Source organism: Melospiza georgiana, chromosome 7 (genome assembly GCF_028018845.1).
Source record: "Melospiza georgiana isolate bMelGeo1 chromosome 7, bMelGeo1.pri, whole genome shotgun sequence".
NCBI classification, from domain to species: Eukaryota; Metazoa; Chordata; class Aves; order Passeriformes; family Passerellidae; genus Melospiza; species Melospiza georgiana.
Window position 1 is genome coordinate 32634832 of NC_080436.1, and position 17950 is coordinate 32652781.

Genomic DNA, 17950 nt, shown 5'->3' on the forward strand with positions numbered 1-17950 from the left:
TAGTAATCAACACAAATAATTTGAAAATAGAATTTCTGTTGGGAGTCCTTTCCTTTCACTTGTGACCCCAGAGGAGATGTTCTGGGATGTCTTTGCTGCTCTGTTCCAATTGTTTTAGGCTCAAGGAGCACACATATTCTTCACATTCCTCTCCTGTTTGCATTATTTTTTAGGGAGGTAGGTATTTTAGATATTCCCCTAGACACAGAAGTCTAACTGAAAATTACAAGGAAGAAAAACTTGGATCCCTCTAAAGAACTTAAACTTGGAGTTGTTTTGTTGGGCTGGGTTAAGTGTGGCACAGGGTGAAAGGTAAGCAATTTTTTTTTTGCGACAATAAACAATTGGGTGTGAAATTCAATCCTGATTTACATGACACAAAAATTTAGAGATATAGAGTTATCTATTTTTCCTGAAAAAAGGGTCCAATAGTCATCAAGAGTCAAATTTACATGGCCATACCTTTGACTCAGGCAGGAGCTGGCTGACACACAAAATCATAACCTCAGCTGTTTTGTCATTTGAGAAAATGCTGAGGGGATATTGAAAGCCATGAATAGAATTTGGCCACAAATCAGTTCAGAAATGAAGCACTGACTCTGTTTTGAGGAAAATATGTTGAATGCTGGCATCCTGTATTCTCCCTCATTTGGCCAGAAATCCTCAGTGTTTATTGAGGGTGAAATTCATCTGTGTGCTGCGAGCTATGTGCTCCAAAGAAAGCTTCAGCAAGTTTGTAATGTTGGGTGTTTCTTATGCTGGCTTTCCTGCGTGAGGATGAATTTCTCCTTAAAATGAAATGAAGACTGAGAGCACATAAGGCAAAATAATGATAGGATGAAATAAAACTGGTCTATCAGAAGAAATGGCACAGAAATACAATTTGGGACAGTAAAATGGGCATAGATATTATTTTGCATTGTATGCTATTTCACACAAAATGTGGTTACAACAGGAAATCAATGGAAAATAAAAATTACATATAAGACAAACAGCTGAAAACCAAGAGGCTCAACTTTCTCATTCAAATTGTAAGGTAAATGCAGCAGAGGGATAATGTATGGGTTTCATATCTTTAGATAGTGCAACAGCAAATCTACAGCTATCTCCAATTTAATTCTTGTGCTTCCTTTGGTGGTGTTGCCTGTCCTCATTCTATGGTGAATGCAGACAAATGTTCTTCATAAATATTTTTTAATGTTATTTCTGTCTGTAATTTCTTATTCCCTGAAGACATTTATGTTTCATGGCATGAGACCTTTTCCATATCTGTTTCAACCTGATTCTTGCACCATCACTGTACTTCATTGTGTCACCAGTGTTTGTCCTCTTTTGTTGGCCCACAAATCATGGGGCTGCCCTTAAACCACTTTGTTCTCCTATGTCTGTTAAACTCCTCAGCTATAAATCAAAATTGCTGTGAAGCAGCTGTAGAAATAGAAATCTGATTAGAGTATGGCATGTACTTTTTAATTTTAAACACAAATGGCCAAAGTATTTTCATAACAAAAAAATATGGTGAGTTTTTTGAAATCAGAAAGTGGGCTTGGGTCATTATTTGTTGTTCCCATGAAGGGACAATAAGATTCAAATGTCAGTGGAGCCTTGCTGCTAAATCCCAAAGTTCACTGCAGATAAAAGAAGATTTAGTATAATTTTGCACAAAAGTACAGAAAAAGTAGCAACTTTCAGGAGATGGACCCACATAAGGGAAAAACTAAAATTTGATTAATACCTAATACTTTCCTTTTGGCTCAAAGCACTCTTATGAAGAATCTCCATAGCTCTCCTTGCACCCTCTCCACATATTTATTTGCATTTCTCTTGAATTTACAGTTCAAAAAAACCCCAAACATTTCTTTTTCACCTTTTCTTTTCCCCAGCTGCCTGTTTGAATCCCCAGGGGCCCATTACCTGTGGTGCAGTAGCTCTCTTCAGCTGCTGGCTCTGTTTGAGGAATTTTTGTTGTTACCTTTGAAATACTGGAAAATGGGGGAAATCAGTTAAGTGACTCCAGAGAAGATCATTCAGCCATCTGGAGATGAGGAACTACTGGAATCTGAATCAGTTCATGAATTGTTTCTCTTTTCCAGCTTTTCTATTTAAGTCAAAGGAAGTTTTGATTTTAAAGAAAACATGACAAAGGTATAAACTTCATCCTGTTTTATTGAGCCAATTGCCTTTACTAAGCAATAATTGAATTTTTAAGGTTTTGATTATGGTGATCAAGCTGTGATTTTTGAGATAATTATTCAGTAAAAACCTTTTTGAGCTTTCAAGATGCATGAAATTCTCCAAGCTGTAAACAACAACATTTACATAGAATGTGTGAAATGGAGATTTGTCATGGACAGTGACCCATACAATTATTCTCTTGGCTTATTTTGTCTCAGGAGTGCTTAGACTTGTTCAGAAAGCATTCATTATTTAGAAATTTGACTGAATATTGGAAAGATATATTGAAAAGGTGCTCTTGTCAAGTCAGTTTCTGGCCTGGAATTTTTCACTTGGCTATAAAACTCTGCCTGTTTATATTCAGGGGGATTTCTTTGGTCGATTCAGTCATGTTATCTGCTTTGCTCTAGTGTTTCCACAAGCCTCGAGTCTCTCCTGGGATGGAAACCTGCCATTTCTGAGTCTCAGTTTCCTGTTATTAGCTGTGCTTGCTCAAGAAGCTGGACTTGAGTTTGGATGGTGTTGGATTGGAATTTTGCAGGTATGTGCATAAATAGGTGACCAGTAACAAATATGAACTGAAGTGTTTGTGACCCAGAAATGCCTCTCAATTCCTGTTCCCTACTCTGTGCCTTGGAAATGTCCCAGCTTTAGGTTAAGAGCTGGTGTATGGATTGTTCTGCTGATTTTAATGTGGAGAAAATGCAAGTGGATGGATAAGAGTGAAAGTAGGTGTGGCCTGGGCAGCCTGAAATAACCGTGCTGTGCCTCACCTGGAGAGCAGAGCTGTGCCCACAGGCTCCTGGCAATGCTTCTATTCCTGCACAGAAAAGCTGTGACAAAGAGAAGCCCCTTTTCTGTAGCTGGGTGGGTTTCTGTGAGCTTTGGTGCAGATTTGCCAGCCTGGTTCTGATCCAGGGACCCAAAGGATCTGCTCTGCTCCCCTGGGCTGTCACTGCTGTGTGTCTCTGCTGCTCCAGGACCTGCTGCAGTGCCTGCAGGATGGGGATGGGTTTTGATCTGCTCTGCTCCCCTGGGCTGTCACTGCTCTGTGTCCCTGCTGCTCCAGGACCTGCTGCAGTGCCTGCAGGATGGGGATGGGTTTTGACTGGGTTTTGTGGGGGTTTCTTTGACAGTGAGAGTCCCCAGGATGTCTCAGTGCTACGCCTGCACTTGAATCGTTTCTCAGCTGCTCCGATCAATGAGTTCAGCATCAATTGACTGGATTTGGAGAGAAGATTTTTGCTCCTCAGAGCACTTAGATGATGTTCTTTTATCTGGCTTCTGAAACAGTGTTGGCCTTCTGCTGCTGGCTTTGAGGATGGGCTGAGCAAAGGCACCATTATCACCTCCTTTCTTTCTGCTGTAGTTTCTCCCTCCCCTCCCATTCAGTAGTTATGATTCATAGTACTGGAGTTATATTGTACAGGATTTTCCTTTTATTTATTTTTTTTTTAATTCCATATTTGTGTGGCTGTCAGCCCTTCACAGTGCTGGATAGCCCAAGTGGTTTTTTTTTTTTTTCTGCTGTTCCTGCCCTCTCCAGGGAATTAGTGAAGTCATGAAATGTGAGCAGTAATTAAGAGTCCTTGAGTTAGGATAGTGGTCTATGGCAATAACCTAAACCATGCTGAGTCTGGAGGAGTGCAGAGCCTTACCTTACTTTGGTATTCCACAGTCAGAAAGGACTTTTTCAAACACAAAATGTTTCCTACACCTTGCAAGCAGCAGGTTTGATCTGAACTAGCAGCCTGTGATTGCAGAGAACCCAATCTCCAGTACCAGTTATTTTGTGAGGGAGCAAGTCTATTAACACTGGGTCTGTCCTAGACATACCAAGGGATTTGGCTGGTGGAGCTTTATTTCTTTCAGAAAATGCAGTGAAAATAGATTATCCACAGGAAAGAATGTGCTTTCACATTGGATGTAGTAGTATTTTTCTTCCTATTGTGAGGGTGAAAAAGGAGAACTGCTGTTGAGTATTTGGTCCTGTTTTGTTGCTTGTTTTAAATTTTTTTAGCACTAATTTTATTTACCTTAAAGTTAACAGTGGTATTACTTCTCTAGTGTGGATTCTACTTTGCTCACAGCAGCAGAGGTTCTTGTGAGCAATTTCTCAAGGCAGCAGTTAATTATGGGTGCTTACTGGCTTGAGTAATGGAAATCCTAATAATTCAGGTGTCTTGTGTATGCAGTTTTATGGAGTATTACTAAGCAGCATACCTTGTTCAGGGATTTTTTTTTTTTCCTGATACCCATGGGAGATGTCATTATGATTAAATCCGGGTTTGTACATCATTGGAAGGCAAAAAACATGTTTCATCCCTGGTGCATGTGTGTCTCCAGCTGCAGCTTAAAGTACAAAATGTGCATTTGAGTGGGGAATAAGAGACAATTCAATGGGAGTCTTTAGATTTCTCTTCCTCATGGCCATGGCAGGTTTGGAGAAGCTCTTGCTCACTTATAGCACCGAAGCACTGTGATCTCCACACTTGTGAAGAGATGCTTGGGGATGGGAATTGAAGAGTTTTCTTTTTCCTTATCCTTCTTAAGACTTTATCCAATGACTGTTGAGAGACTGAAGGATTTTTCTTGAGCTCAACTGAAGAGCACTTGATGGAAGTGTAGGAGCTGAGATTTGAGTACTCCTGTACTGTCACCCTTGCTATGATAAACTTTATCTGCAGGTTGTTTCTCCCAGCTATTTGCTCTGTAGAGGCTAAATTACTCTTTATGCTAAGAAAGATGTGCTGAAATGTCATAAATCCTTATGAAAACAGTGTGTGCTCCTGCTAGACCACAGCAACTGTCCAAGATTATTATAAATCTGTTCCCATTTGGATTCTCAATATGAGCTTCCTAAGAATTTTTTCTACTCTAATGATCCCATCAAACAGGTTTGGTTTTGTGAGGAACCAAAGGTGATATTAATGTGGCTATTAACTGTATCAGATATGTGTCTGGTATCTCCCAGCAGGAATTTTCATGTCAATATCCCTGACTTTAAAGGCATTACAGTTTGCTGAGATCTCCTCCCATGGATTTATAAAAATCCTCTCTCTCATTTTCCTGCCTAGCATTTTTTATCTATGCCATTCTTTAAGGTCACAGGAGTTCTCCCCCTTTGCTTCATTTGTAAAATCATCCTTTTCCTCACCCTGTGGATGTTCTGGGGGGGTACCACTGAGATCCTGGACCTTCACCCAGTCTGGGCAGTGATGCCAGTCCCAGTGGGACAGAGGGGAGCCCTGCCTTGTCCCCCAGTCTCCCTCAGCAGCTGGAGCAGCAGATGCTTCAGGGGAAATTGTGGGGATAAATCAAACCTGCTGCTCTGACTGTGCTGCTCCAGTCTGGCAATCTGCAGTTTAGGGACTTCCAGAGCTGGAGATTCTATTCTATCTTTGCATTTAATAGCCCTTGATGGCCTTTTCTTCCATGCAGGGCTTCCCACTGCTGTATTGGAGGGAGCCAGAGTGGTGATATGAACACTGAGCAGCTGATGTGTCTAAAATGCATTTACATTTGCAGATGGGATTCAATCCCAGCACTACATTTCACTGCATTTTATTGTCAGTTCGTTAGGATAACACAGCTAAATGTGTGATTTGGCACTGTGTGTTCCCCTGTATTGCACCAATACTCAGGAATGGCTTCTGCTTGTTATTTCTGCCTCTTTCTTTTCTGCAAAACCCCTGGGAGCAGGGGATGGTGAAAGCTGTTGTGAATTGCAGCAGGTTGCTTCTCTGACCTCTTTAGTTTTGAGACTGTATATTTTCCTATGTTGCATTTGTCAATTTTCTTCCTCTTACAAGCCTGACCCCTTTCATAGATTAAAAAGGAGCTACAATGGCTGCATTTGATGCATAAATGTGGGTAAATATGGGTGTTTTATCTGTCCTTTAGTTGATATCTAAAGATGTGATGATTTGCTAGAAGATAGGAATGAAAGCCCTAAATTATTTCAGAATTAAAAATAAATAAACACTGCTCAGTAGAAAGTTTTTTGCCTGTTTTTAATGTGGTGTTTTCCTTGTTGAATTGAAGATCCATTATGCCCCATATTTGTGGGCCAGTGGCCAGATGATTTACTTTGCCCCCCTCCTTTCTCTTACTGTGCATAAAAGCAGGTTGCCTGTCACCAGGTGACAGGACCATGTCTCACAAAGGTGAGAGCAGCAAGTCCCCAGCTGGGGACACAGCCCTTGGCTCTGTCAGCTCCTTCCCCCTGGATTTTTGCTCTTTGGCTTGAGAGTGGGCAATGTTTGTTCTGCTTGGATCCCAAGACAGGCAGTAGCTCATACATAGCAGACTGCAGCAGTAGACTAGCAAATAATTTAAAGATATATCTGTCTGTCTCTTTAAGAAGTACAATACTGTTCTTGATATCCTCACAATTATTTTATTTTCCTGCAGATTTTTACAGCTGTGTAGCTATGAAATTGCAGGTTATTTTGATTATCTTCTGTATCTGTGATAAAAGTGCCCTGAGGGACAGTCCTGGAACATCATAGATGCACAATTTTTCATTAAAGGACAAATAGAAGACAGTGGATGCATGAAACCATGGGGTCTTTTGGAGCATTGTGCAAATGCAGTGCCCACTCCAGGAGTGCAGGGTATTCCCTTGGATTCCTGCCAATGCCTCTGCTGGGCACTGATAACTTTTGCAGCACACAAGAATAAATATAAAAACCCCCTGTCATCTTTAGGGTATTGCTGAGAAGGGTTGTATTTAGAGCCTTCCAGGACAAATTGTGGATAATTCAGTTGTTGGGCCTGGGGGCTCTGCCTGGCTGGACTCTGAGCTGCTCGGGGATGATCGAGAAGCTCAGGAAATGGAGGTGGCTGCTGCTTGATTGCCATGGGCTTCAATCTGTTTTCAATCAAATGCTTCCACCATTTTATTCCTAATAAACTTAAATGAAGTGCTCAATACCCACAGATAGTGTCTGTGGTGTTCCTCAACAGAGCAGCTTGTGGGACATCACAACAGAAGTGCAGGGCAAGGGGAAGGACTCTGGCTGCTTACAGGAGAGGAATTGCAGCTCTAATAATCATCCATTCAGAAAATCTAAAACTTCTGTGCTGTCCAGCTGCTAACAGCTTCTCATTAAGCAGCAACTCTTGCTGTCTGTTTGCTCCTGACAGAGTTTAGCTGGCTGCTGTCAGTTTGAAGCCAGGCTCTCAGACGGCATTTATTGGTTTAAATTGTGGGCAAGTCCCCTGCAGAGACAAAACTTACACTGACACAAAATCAAGATGGTTTCCAGTCAGCCTTGGCATTTGCAGCCTTTCCCTTGTGAGAAAGGACTGTGGCTGCCAAGGAAATTAAAGAAAAAAGTTAATTTCAGATTAGCCTTGGCCCTCCAGGCAGTGAGAGGGAAGAGCTACCTGTGGTTTGTTGTGCTGGACATCACTGAGGAGGGGGGATTTTAAATTAGTAGTGGTGAGCTCTTGGGCAAATAAATAAACTCCCTCCAGAGAGTGTGGCAAATCCTGGAATTCCCTTTGCTGATTTTGCTTTGGATCAGGAGGTGGAATTCTGTTGCACTTGATAAGAGAGTTGGTGTCTTCCATGGGCTGGTCAAATGCAGAGTGCTTGATTGCAGATTGGCAGGAGAGCTCAGAGGACAGAGGTCCCTGGGTTTGTGACACACAGCTCAGGTGCTGCATGCTCTGCTGGCAGGGCTTGGTCTTGATTCTGGGAGAGCATCTGAAAGGCTTGCTGTAGGCTGGGTGTCAAAGGGGCGCTGCTTGCAAACCAGGAGGGGCATATTATTTTTTGTTGGCAGGAATGAAAACCACTCATGAAAAGGCTTTCTCCCCTCTTTTTTCTTTAATTTGGGTCACTTACAGGATGTGGATGAAATGAAATGTGTTCTTGTTTCATTATCCCACCCTGTTGGGGAAACCACTTAGCAAGTATTATATGAAAATACAGATGAGTTTTGGATCAGCTGGCTTCATTTCAGTAGACTAACACAAATAATTAATTTGAAAGAGCAGCAAGATCCTTGGCTTTGAGGAAAAACAAAAACAAAATGCTTTTGTCTGGGTGCACTCCTTCTGGAGCTCCCATTGTAGAGAAAGATTAATTGTGCTGTCAACTCTTTATTCCAACCTTAAAAGAAAACTAACTGTACCCTCTTGAGAGTCTGAGTGCACTTAGGTCCCTCCCACCCCATGGACTCCAGTTTGGATTCTGACATGTGGCTGGGGTCTAGGGGCACAGGACTGATTAAAGCAGCATCACTGGAGCTATTTCTGTTCTTTGTTGAAACCTCAAAGGCCTTTGTGCATACCTAAAGGAGATCTGCAGCCAAGAATCCCCAATACTTCAGAATATTTATTACACTGAAACTACCTGCTTCTTGATCTTTAATCACATCCATAGTGTAGTTCTGCTATTAGAAAAGTTGGATGGTAAGATGGCTCTATGTAACGTGTGGAGTAAACTGGAGTGAAAGCCAAATAACCTCAATAAAAAAAGATTATTTCCTGGTTTGGTTCTAGTGTTTTTTGTTTTTTTTTTTTAGTTTTGTGGGTGGTTTTTTGTTTGTTTTGTTTTTTTTTTGGGTTGTTTTGTTTTGGTTTTTTTTTTGTAGGTGACGTGTTACATTGAGGAGTGAGGATAATGATATAGCTGCCATTCTGAGAAGTTCTTTGTTCTTCCTCAATATCTGACCTGAGAAGTTCTTTGTTCTTCCTTAGTATCTGACAGCATATTCTAAGGAGCTGAAACTTGTAACACCTAAAGGGGGATGTGTGGGGACTGTGTGTTTCCACTGAGACTGTCCTGGGGTGGAGTGCTTGGCTGGGGGGACAAGGACAGTGCAGGGGACTCTGGCTGGAGCTGGATCACTGTTGGGCTGAATCAATAGAAGAATTTAATAGGTGATAGCTGTTTGCTATTTTACCAAATAGAGCATTTCAAAACTGCTGACTTGACACAGCTATTTGGTGGAACTTCCAGGCAGTGTTTTGTTTCTGAACATCCTAAAACTCCTCCGAAATGCTGTTGACCACAGCAGTGAGTTTTGTACTGACATTAAAGATAGATTTACTGCTCTTAAAGTTGTTCTTCCTTCCAGCTTATGGGGTCTTTGAGAGCTGAGATCCAATAATTCCTTGTAAATGGCTACTTCAGCTTTTGATTGAACTTCTTAAATATGATCTATTGCTAGCAGTAAGTGCAGGCATATCCCTCCTGTTGTTTCAGAGAAGTGCTGTGTGGGTTATCTTGCTGACAGGAAATTGAAGAACCATAAAGGTATCAAAATCTAGTGATATTATAGCAGGACTTAAGTGTTGGAAATTCCCCTTTCCTTAATAGAGGATCATTCTTTTGGGAGTGAAGGTGTAGATCAGAAGCAATATTACTATAACACCTTTTTTAGGCTGCTATTAATGTAATAAAGCTGTTGTTCAAGGCAGAAAGCTCCTTGCATGTCACATTGGCCTTCATGTTCAGCCTGCTTGTGGCAACAGCTTGCAGCTCCCTGGCCATGTGCTCAAATATCTTTTTTTTTTCTCCAGGAGTGAATTATTGTACTTTGTGCAGGCATTTGTCCACTTTGTCCTGGACGTTGATCAAAATGAGTGCTAAGTGGTGGCCTTGTCCAGATTTGTTGAGTTTTGGTGTTCTGAGTTTCAGTACAGGGCAGCCTGTTCCAGAGCAGAATAAAGAAGTTTGTATTCATGTTCAGATGGAATTTTCTGAAAGTTATTATTGAAAAATATTTCTCAATAAGTAGTTTGCCTGTGAGACTGTGTGAAACTTGGAGAATAATTTTGGTAGGGGAAAGAGGGAGGAATCTACTTTGTTTCCATGTCAACGTTTTCAGCTCAGGACTTTGAGAACACCATATCCCTGGTTTTAGGACAGGCTGCCTTCCTTCCCCAGAGGTCTCTGTATCCCTGGTCAGTTATTCTGCAGAGAAAACTAAGTTTCAAATGCTGCCCTATTGACTCATACAGGTAAAACACCAGCATTTTATTGTGTCCTGTTTGCCACACTTAATTTTTTTTCTCAATCAAATCTTCTTTTATGCATCTGAAGCTTTGATTTTCTTTTTAAGGTATAAAATTATTTGAAAAGATAAAAGAAACATCGCTGTTGTGTATGTTATTTTGTTATAAAGCAAGGAAAATGTGGAAATGAAGCTCTGGATAGTTGCAAGGCAAGTTTAAAGGGAATGTGCCCTTTTATTTTTAAATCCATTTTGTTTTCACAGAAAAACTAGGTCTAGTCTGCGTAGACAATTATAGTAAATGTGTTTCCAGAAGCAGAGAAATATTTTGTATGCCTCCAGCTTTTTCCATTTTTCATTACAATCACTGCATTTTCTTCTTAAAATGCAAGCAAGTCAAGGGAGGCTCGGCTGGCAAGATAAAATGATTATGGGATAATTTGTGTTTTCCAGACCAAACAAAATCAATCGTTATTGTTTAGGGATGAGATGCATTAAATAGCTGAGAGATGTTTCTGGACTTTTACAAAATGTTTTTATCAGGACAGATAAGAGAGAAGGCTGTTGAATACCCTGAGGTGGTGCTTGTAGTTTTCAAATTTAAACACTAATTTAAACAATATTTATAGAGGGAGTCATCTGGGCTGAGTTTGTGTTTAAAAAATAAAAAAATCAAACCTGGCAATATTGAAATTCACTCTAGTTTTACTACATAATCTTGTCAGACAAGAAGTCTTCACACTTGCATATATGAAATATAAATAATGTTTAATGGAAATATATATGCAATAGAAAAGAAATCCCCACTCTGTTTCCTTTCCATGAAGAGAGAGCTGGATTGACATGGAGATCAACCAGTTTCACTGATTTACCTTGGCATGTGTCGTGAGGGTGGGAGAAATAAGCAGAAGCTGGGATAATTGGGAATCTCTCATGTGTGTCCTTGGGAACAAGGATTTAGTATGACATCTAGTACTGAAACTATTGATTCTACCAAAAGAGAAACAAAAAGTAGTAATTTTCGTTTTGAAAAGGGAGGATGGAAGACTGCTACCCATATTACTGAGGGCTGAGATGTGATGAGGCACAGGTGGAGATTTCCAAGCTGACTGGTGAAACTGGCCAACAAGTGCTTTTAGGATTAGTAATTTTTTAAAAACAAAATCCCTTTAATACTGTTCCTCTCATTGGGGACTGATTCCAAGCTTCACAGTTATGTGGAAATACTGTATTTTGCCAATCTAAAGTAAAACCATCAGACAATAACACTTCCCAAGATTGGAGTTTTCTGCTTTGGTACATGGAGTTAACTTCTCATCTTTCTGTTTTGATTATAGTTATTTTTTCTTTCTTTTCTTATATTTTTTTCTACAGTTATTTCTTCTATTATTTTTCTACAGTAGCCTTGCTGACTGTACAACCTTCTTCTTTCCAAAAGCAGGTCCTGTGATCATTTTCATCCAACATAATTTTTTTTCAGATTAAAATCTATGTATATGAATGTGTACTAAGACAATTAAAGCAGACCTTTTTCCACCCTGAAGAACAGTGACTCCAGATGAGTATAATAAAAATTATTTAAGGAAAAAAGGAAACCCATACTTGAGAGCAAGTGTATAGGTGTTATCAGATATGAACTTCTTTCTAGCTAAAAATGCTAATAATTAATTCACTCAAAAGCTTATTTACCTATATACATTTTGCAGGCTGTCCATCCTACCTTCTCCTCTCACAGATAAAACACAGGACCTGGAGAGCAGTAAGGCCACCAAAAATTGCATTTTTCTTGGAGATGGGCAGGATGACACCAGGGTTTTCCTTGGTGGTTTAACCTGAGTGAAACCTTGAAAGATAAATTGATGCCTTTGCCCGTTGCCACCCTGGGGATGTGCAAAATTGGAGGGCAAGTTATAGAAGAGCAACCAGAAAGATAAAGTGACTAGAGGAATCTGATTTATCAGGTAAAATTAAGAGTGCAATACGTTTAGACTGGATATGCAAATAGAGCAGGGGACATGATAACTGTCTTGAAATACTTGCTCAGTAAAGACCAATGGTGGTGAAAAATTACTGTGGAGGGGAACAGAGGGATATAACAGAGAATAATGGGTTGGAATTAAGAAAAAATAAAATGTGGGCTCAATTCCATGATAAAGCTTTGTGACACTAAATTGAGAATGCAGGAGAGGAAGAAGTGGTGAAAGACCCATCACTTAAGACAGTTTAAATTTAGACATGAAAAAGCAATAGAAAGAGTACTCTGGAGGGCAATCCTTCACTGGTATGGGGAGAGAGTGGATGTTCTCTTCCATCCCTAATTTTTGCTACTCAGTAGTGCTGTGATTAGATGTTAATTTTTTTTTCCTTGTGCCGACCCAAGATGCTACTTAATATTTTAAGGGAGCTTTTAAAATAATCTGTAGTAGCACTGAGAGTTAGCTTTATCAAATAAATTGAAATATAGCATTGTGAACCCTGGGTCCATCCCGGGGAACGCTGAAGGATTTAAAATATAAAATAATAAGAAAAATTTTATGACAAAATACTTCATGTAGCTTCCTCCCAGGCATTCTGAAGACTTGTCAGCTCTAAAGAAATGGGATAAGCTCTGTTGACATCTCTTCCTTTGTGAGCTCTGGTAAAGTTAACTGAGTGCCCTTCACACCCTCACCAGAGGAGCAAAATGTCAAAAATATGTTAAATGGAAACTTGAGCCCATACAGTTGCTCTCTCTGGTGCACCATTCAAAAGAAGCAAAGAATAAAGTTGAACAGATTTTAGAAATGGTCCTTTCTGACCTTTACAAAAGTACTGAATTTAATCCCTTTAGCCCAAAAGATCCTGCTGGTGAAAGGATTAGTAAGAGAGAGGAATAAAAATATGTGTGTGTGTCAGAATTGGTCAAGTTTTTGTGACCCAGCATTTGTAGTGCATTTGTTCAGTCTCTTTTTCTTCAGAGGGTTTCATTTTGTGATATGTTTTAGACTGATATCTGAAAATTGCAGGTCACTGTTTTGTGTAAGAAGCAAAACCTTTTAAAGGGCTGGAGACAAAGAAAAAAGCCAACAAAGCCAAGCCATAAAACCCCAACAAATGTCCCTCCACAGTCTGTCTCCATATTGGTCTGCCTGAATTTGAGCTGTGTAATTATCTAGGCATGTATTAACAACCCTTTTCTAGGCATGTATTAATAACCTTTTTTCTGTGGGTTTTTTTTACTGGTTAAAGGTAAAAATGAGCCTCAGGGACTCCTTCTCCATAGGAATCCAATGAAAACTGAAGTGTTTTTACAAAAGAGCAGATGTCATGTCAAAACAAAGTGTTTCCACCTACAGCTTTCAACAACCACATGGAAATTTTGCAACTGATCCAGTTCCCAGTGCTCTGCTCAAATTCATATACCTCCCTTTCAGAGAGGCTAATTTGTAGGTTGAAGGGCTAATATTTACTATACTTTTGGTTCCCAAACTTGATTATTGGCACCATCTTGTGCATCCCTATTTTTTTGCAACATATCCTGCAAGAATGCACAGTGATGTTTGGGATGAGTTGATAGTCTCTGTCCTTTTTTCCTAGGGAAACATACTTTTATCCAGCTGGGGGCTGCAGCCTGGAGTTGCATTTAACAATTTGCACAGATTTACACTAAGTGGCACTCTGAGGAGAGGAAGTAATAGTTAGATGGAATTGTAAGGATGCAAACCCATTTTGAGAGGTTGGACATGGCTGGAAATCCTAGTGATGTTGTGTTCACTCAGACCATTAGTGCAACAAATGGAATTGCCTTGGCACCTCTGAAGTCAGCAAGGGTTTTGCCATTAATTTCCTTTTAGATGAATGCAACTCCTAGAGTTATTTATTTGTATATTTATTTTGGAAAGAAAACACAGAGCATAGTGAGGTAGCAAAAGGAGGGGAGGTGTGAGTGTAAATGGAAAAACAGGAGGGGAACAATAAGTTAGGTTTGTTTGCATGTCTGTGGCAGCTGTGGAGATAGCCCTGTGATTTAATAACCCTACAGTGAGCCATGTGCTGCTCCCCTATTGCACACTGATGTAATAATGCAAGGGGAACTTGAATTATTTGCTGTGTCATATATTGTAGGAACGAGCTGCTCAGAAGTAAGCAGCTGAAAAGTGTCTCTAACAAATTGTGAGGCAAGAAAACAGAGAGGGGAAAAAAGCAGAAAGGAATGGCTGCTGTCCTGCTGTCTCTGCTGAGCTGACAGACATTATTCTGAGTAACTGCACTGTGAAACCCAGAGTGTCCAGTAATGACAATGTGCAGCACAATTGAGCCCTGTTTTCTGTAATGGTTTGCTATAAACCATAAAACCATCCTGCACTTCAAGGCAACCAACACTGGGGTAATGTCACGTTCTCAGATTGCTTTAAATAGGTTTGGAATTATTCTGTTGGAGCTGCAAAGTGGCACAGATTTACATTAGGGTTTTGCCTAATTTAAATGCAGCTCAGGCTGTAGAAAATGCCCACAGTCCCCTTTATAATCTCTAATTTGTTTCCTACTGGGTCATCACTAAGTTTAGCCTGATCAAATCTATTTCACAGTGACATTTGCAGCTGCACAACCACCTGCCCCTCTGCATGTTTTCATTTGTTTGTTCAAGGTGATGGCTGCAAATAAAACAATTATAAGTTTGGGCATAGACATCTCATTGTAGCCATTGATGATGAACTGCTGGTTTCTAGAATCAGAATTTTTCTCGTTTTAGTTTCAGTCCCTTTATAGGATGAGATCACATTAGCTTCCCCTTTACTTTTGTCTCTAGTGGGTTGGATTGCCACATGAGTTACGCAGAAGATAACACCAACCAAACACATAACTTGATGTTAGAGCAACATTTACAGTGCTGAGTGAGAAGGAGGTAACAGAAGTACTGCAGCTGGGTACATTTGCAGGCAGGAGTTCCTGAATCCACTCTGAAGCTTAGGTACTTATTGCTTTTGAGATGCAAAGTGGTTTAGGGTGAAAACCCATTAAGATATTCTGAAGAGGGAAGGAATTCAGCTCCAGAATATTTTATTGCATTTTAAAAAAAGGAGTTCTGAGTGCTCATGAAGTGGCCACTTCTGAGGGGTGAAATGGGTGCCCATTGATGCTGCAATAGGCAGCCCCAGACATATTTGGGATGTGTGTGGGGGTTCCCAGGACCTCTTGTTGAGTATTTCTAACTGTCTCCAGGCTGGAAGCTGAGTGACATTTGTGCTTTATAATAGTTAACTTTCAGTAGGAGTCATGTCCAGTAGAAATGGGAAGATGTGTTACCCTGAACTGGGAGGGAATAAATACTGGAAGGAGAGGCAGAAATTAGTGCCTGAATGGGGTGGGTGTGTTAAGGGAAGCAGCAATTATATCTGTAAGATGACATGTACCTACTTCTGGATTTGTGCTTTAAAACTCCTGCAACTAATAGGTTCAAATAATGTTCTTGCATTTTTTTTCCTAATGCTTTTTAGTTTTATTTTTAACTTAGTGAAACTTCAGTCCTAGGCTTCTAGCAATAGGACAGCCAAAGTCAGATACTTCAGTGTCAGTGCACCTGGAATCTAAGTAAAAGTTATATATATTTTAGGCTATTTTTATTAATTTTTAATGGAACTTTGCAACTCTACTTTTCCTCTGTTACTGAACATCAAATAGACGCTTTAATTGGATTGTCTGCAATGACATATGATCAAATTGTTCCTTTACTACACTTCTGTGTGTTGAGAAACCTCTGTCATTAGCATAATTTCAAAGAGTACTTATTTAAGAACGTAATTTCCTGGATCATGATTCTATTATGGATTTGATGAATTTGATGTAAGCCACTCGAAGTGAATATCTGTGAGACTTCACCAGTCTCCTGGATCTGCTCTTAGGAAACCTTGTCAGCTCACTGTACACATCCTCAGTTTAATAAAGTTGAATTTACTTGTCTTTTATTTCTTCTGCAAGCTTAATTCACATCTCCAGTTTTTAAGGCAAGAGTCCCACAGAGGCAGAAACTTGTATTTCTTGTTTTCTCCTGAATCAATCTCTATCTGATTCATTGATAGAATTTTGCTTTTTTTTATTTTTTAATTTATTGTTGTCAGGCTATCCCTACTGCCCTGTGTCTTGGTGAGGTTAACTTCAAAATATCAGTGCTTTTATGTTTATTTCTTTTTGTAATGGCTGAAGATCATCAAACAAATGAAGTGCGGTGGTTGATGCACATGACATTTGATGTTAGAAAGGAATGATTGAATTCATTCTGAAATAGGGTGAGCTTTGCATGCCCATGAAAGTCTGGTTAATTAAATATTATATAGCTTAGGTGCAGCTTTTCCCAGAATAATTTTCATTATTATCTTTTTTTTTTTTGCAATGTATATTTCAGCTATCTTTAGAAGGCTGTGTCTGCAGCTGACACCAGCTTGGTTCAGACAAGAGATGCGGGATGAAATGTGTTATTAAAAGAAAACAAAACAAAGTAAAAAAAAGAAAAAAACAGAACCAGGAACCTCATGACAAACAGAAGTTAGGAGAAAATAGTGCAGCAAAAGAGAAACCTCCAGACTCAGTGAGGGCCCGCTGCACTGCAATCTCATAAAGGACTTAAAGAACAAGAAGCATTGACCCTAGATAGCAAGTTAGAAAAGACGGATGGTTCAGGCTCTTAAGAGAATAGATCTAGCTGACATAAAAAATGGGAATCAGATTTGCCAGTTTTAATAGGATGATCAAACTGAGAATTGATTAAAAGGTTGTCACAGAAGTGTTGATGAATGGTAAAGAACCCAATTTTTCAAGCGTTTGTGCTGATAAATTAGGAAAACGAGCAGAGTAGATAGAAGAGCTATAGAAAACTCTGACTGGATTATTTAATTGAATTGTTTCACTACCCTTGTTTTCATGCCAGCACTTCAATACAGTCATTTTAAAACTTTAGAGATCTGAGATAAATCAAAAATGTTAGGGCAGCAACAGCACAGTGAACACCTAAGAATTGTGCAAAAGTCTGTGGTATGCAGCAAATTCAGTGGATATCACTGACTTGTCTCTCTCTTGAGTGCAAGCTCATCCCAGAGTGCCCTTCCCTCTGCCCCTGTCACATTATAATGTCCCCACTCTACTGCATTCCTGTCCATATGTATGGATTTGCTGCTTAAAGTGAGCTATGGTCCTTTCACATCAATAGATGGAATAATATGAGCACATATAAGAATTAATGGATGTCTGTCATAAATCAGTGGGAATTATGGGTGTATAATTTACTTGTGAAAGGTTTGACTCTATGTGCCATGGAATAATAATTGCAGAGGTTGTAAATAATGGAATGCACTGGGAAATTGTACCAAGGTTTAACTATTACATCACAGAGGCAAAATACTAATTTTTGGGATGTTGAAGCTAAAGGGTTAAGTCTATGTGCTCTTTTTTTGGTACAGAGATCTAGGTGCTTTGTGACATAGATAAAAAAAATATTTTTCTAATCAATTCCCCTAATTGGAGTGTTAAATAAGATGCTTTTGTGAAAAGCAGTAAGGAGGTTGGCACAGCTGCATGATGGGTAGCAGGTTCATAGACAGGGAGTTCAAGCATTTGGGTCATGAAACCTGTTGGATCTTATAAGGAAAATAAACACAAACAAATATAAAAATATGGGCCCCCAAATCTATCTTTATAATGAGCTCCTCCAATAACAATTCTGATGCAATCCTTGCAAAGAAGATTAAAACCTTAGCATTTACTTTCCTAGAAGAAGAGCAATTTTCCTCCGTCTCTGGAGGACATTAAAGAGTTATTGAACTGGGTTTTGT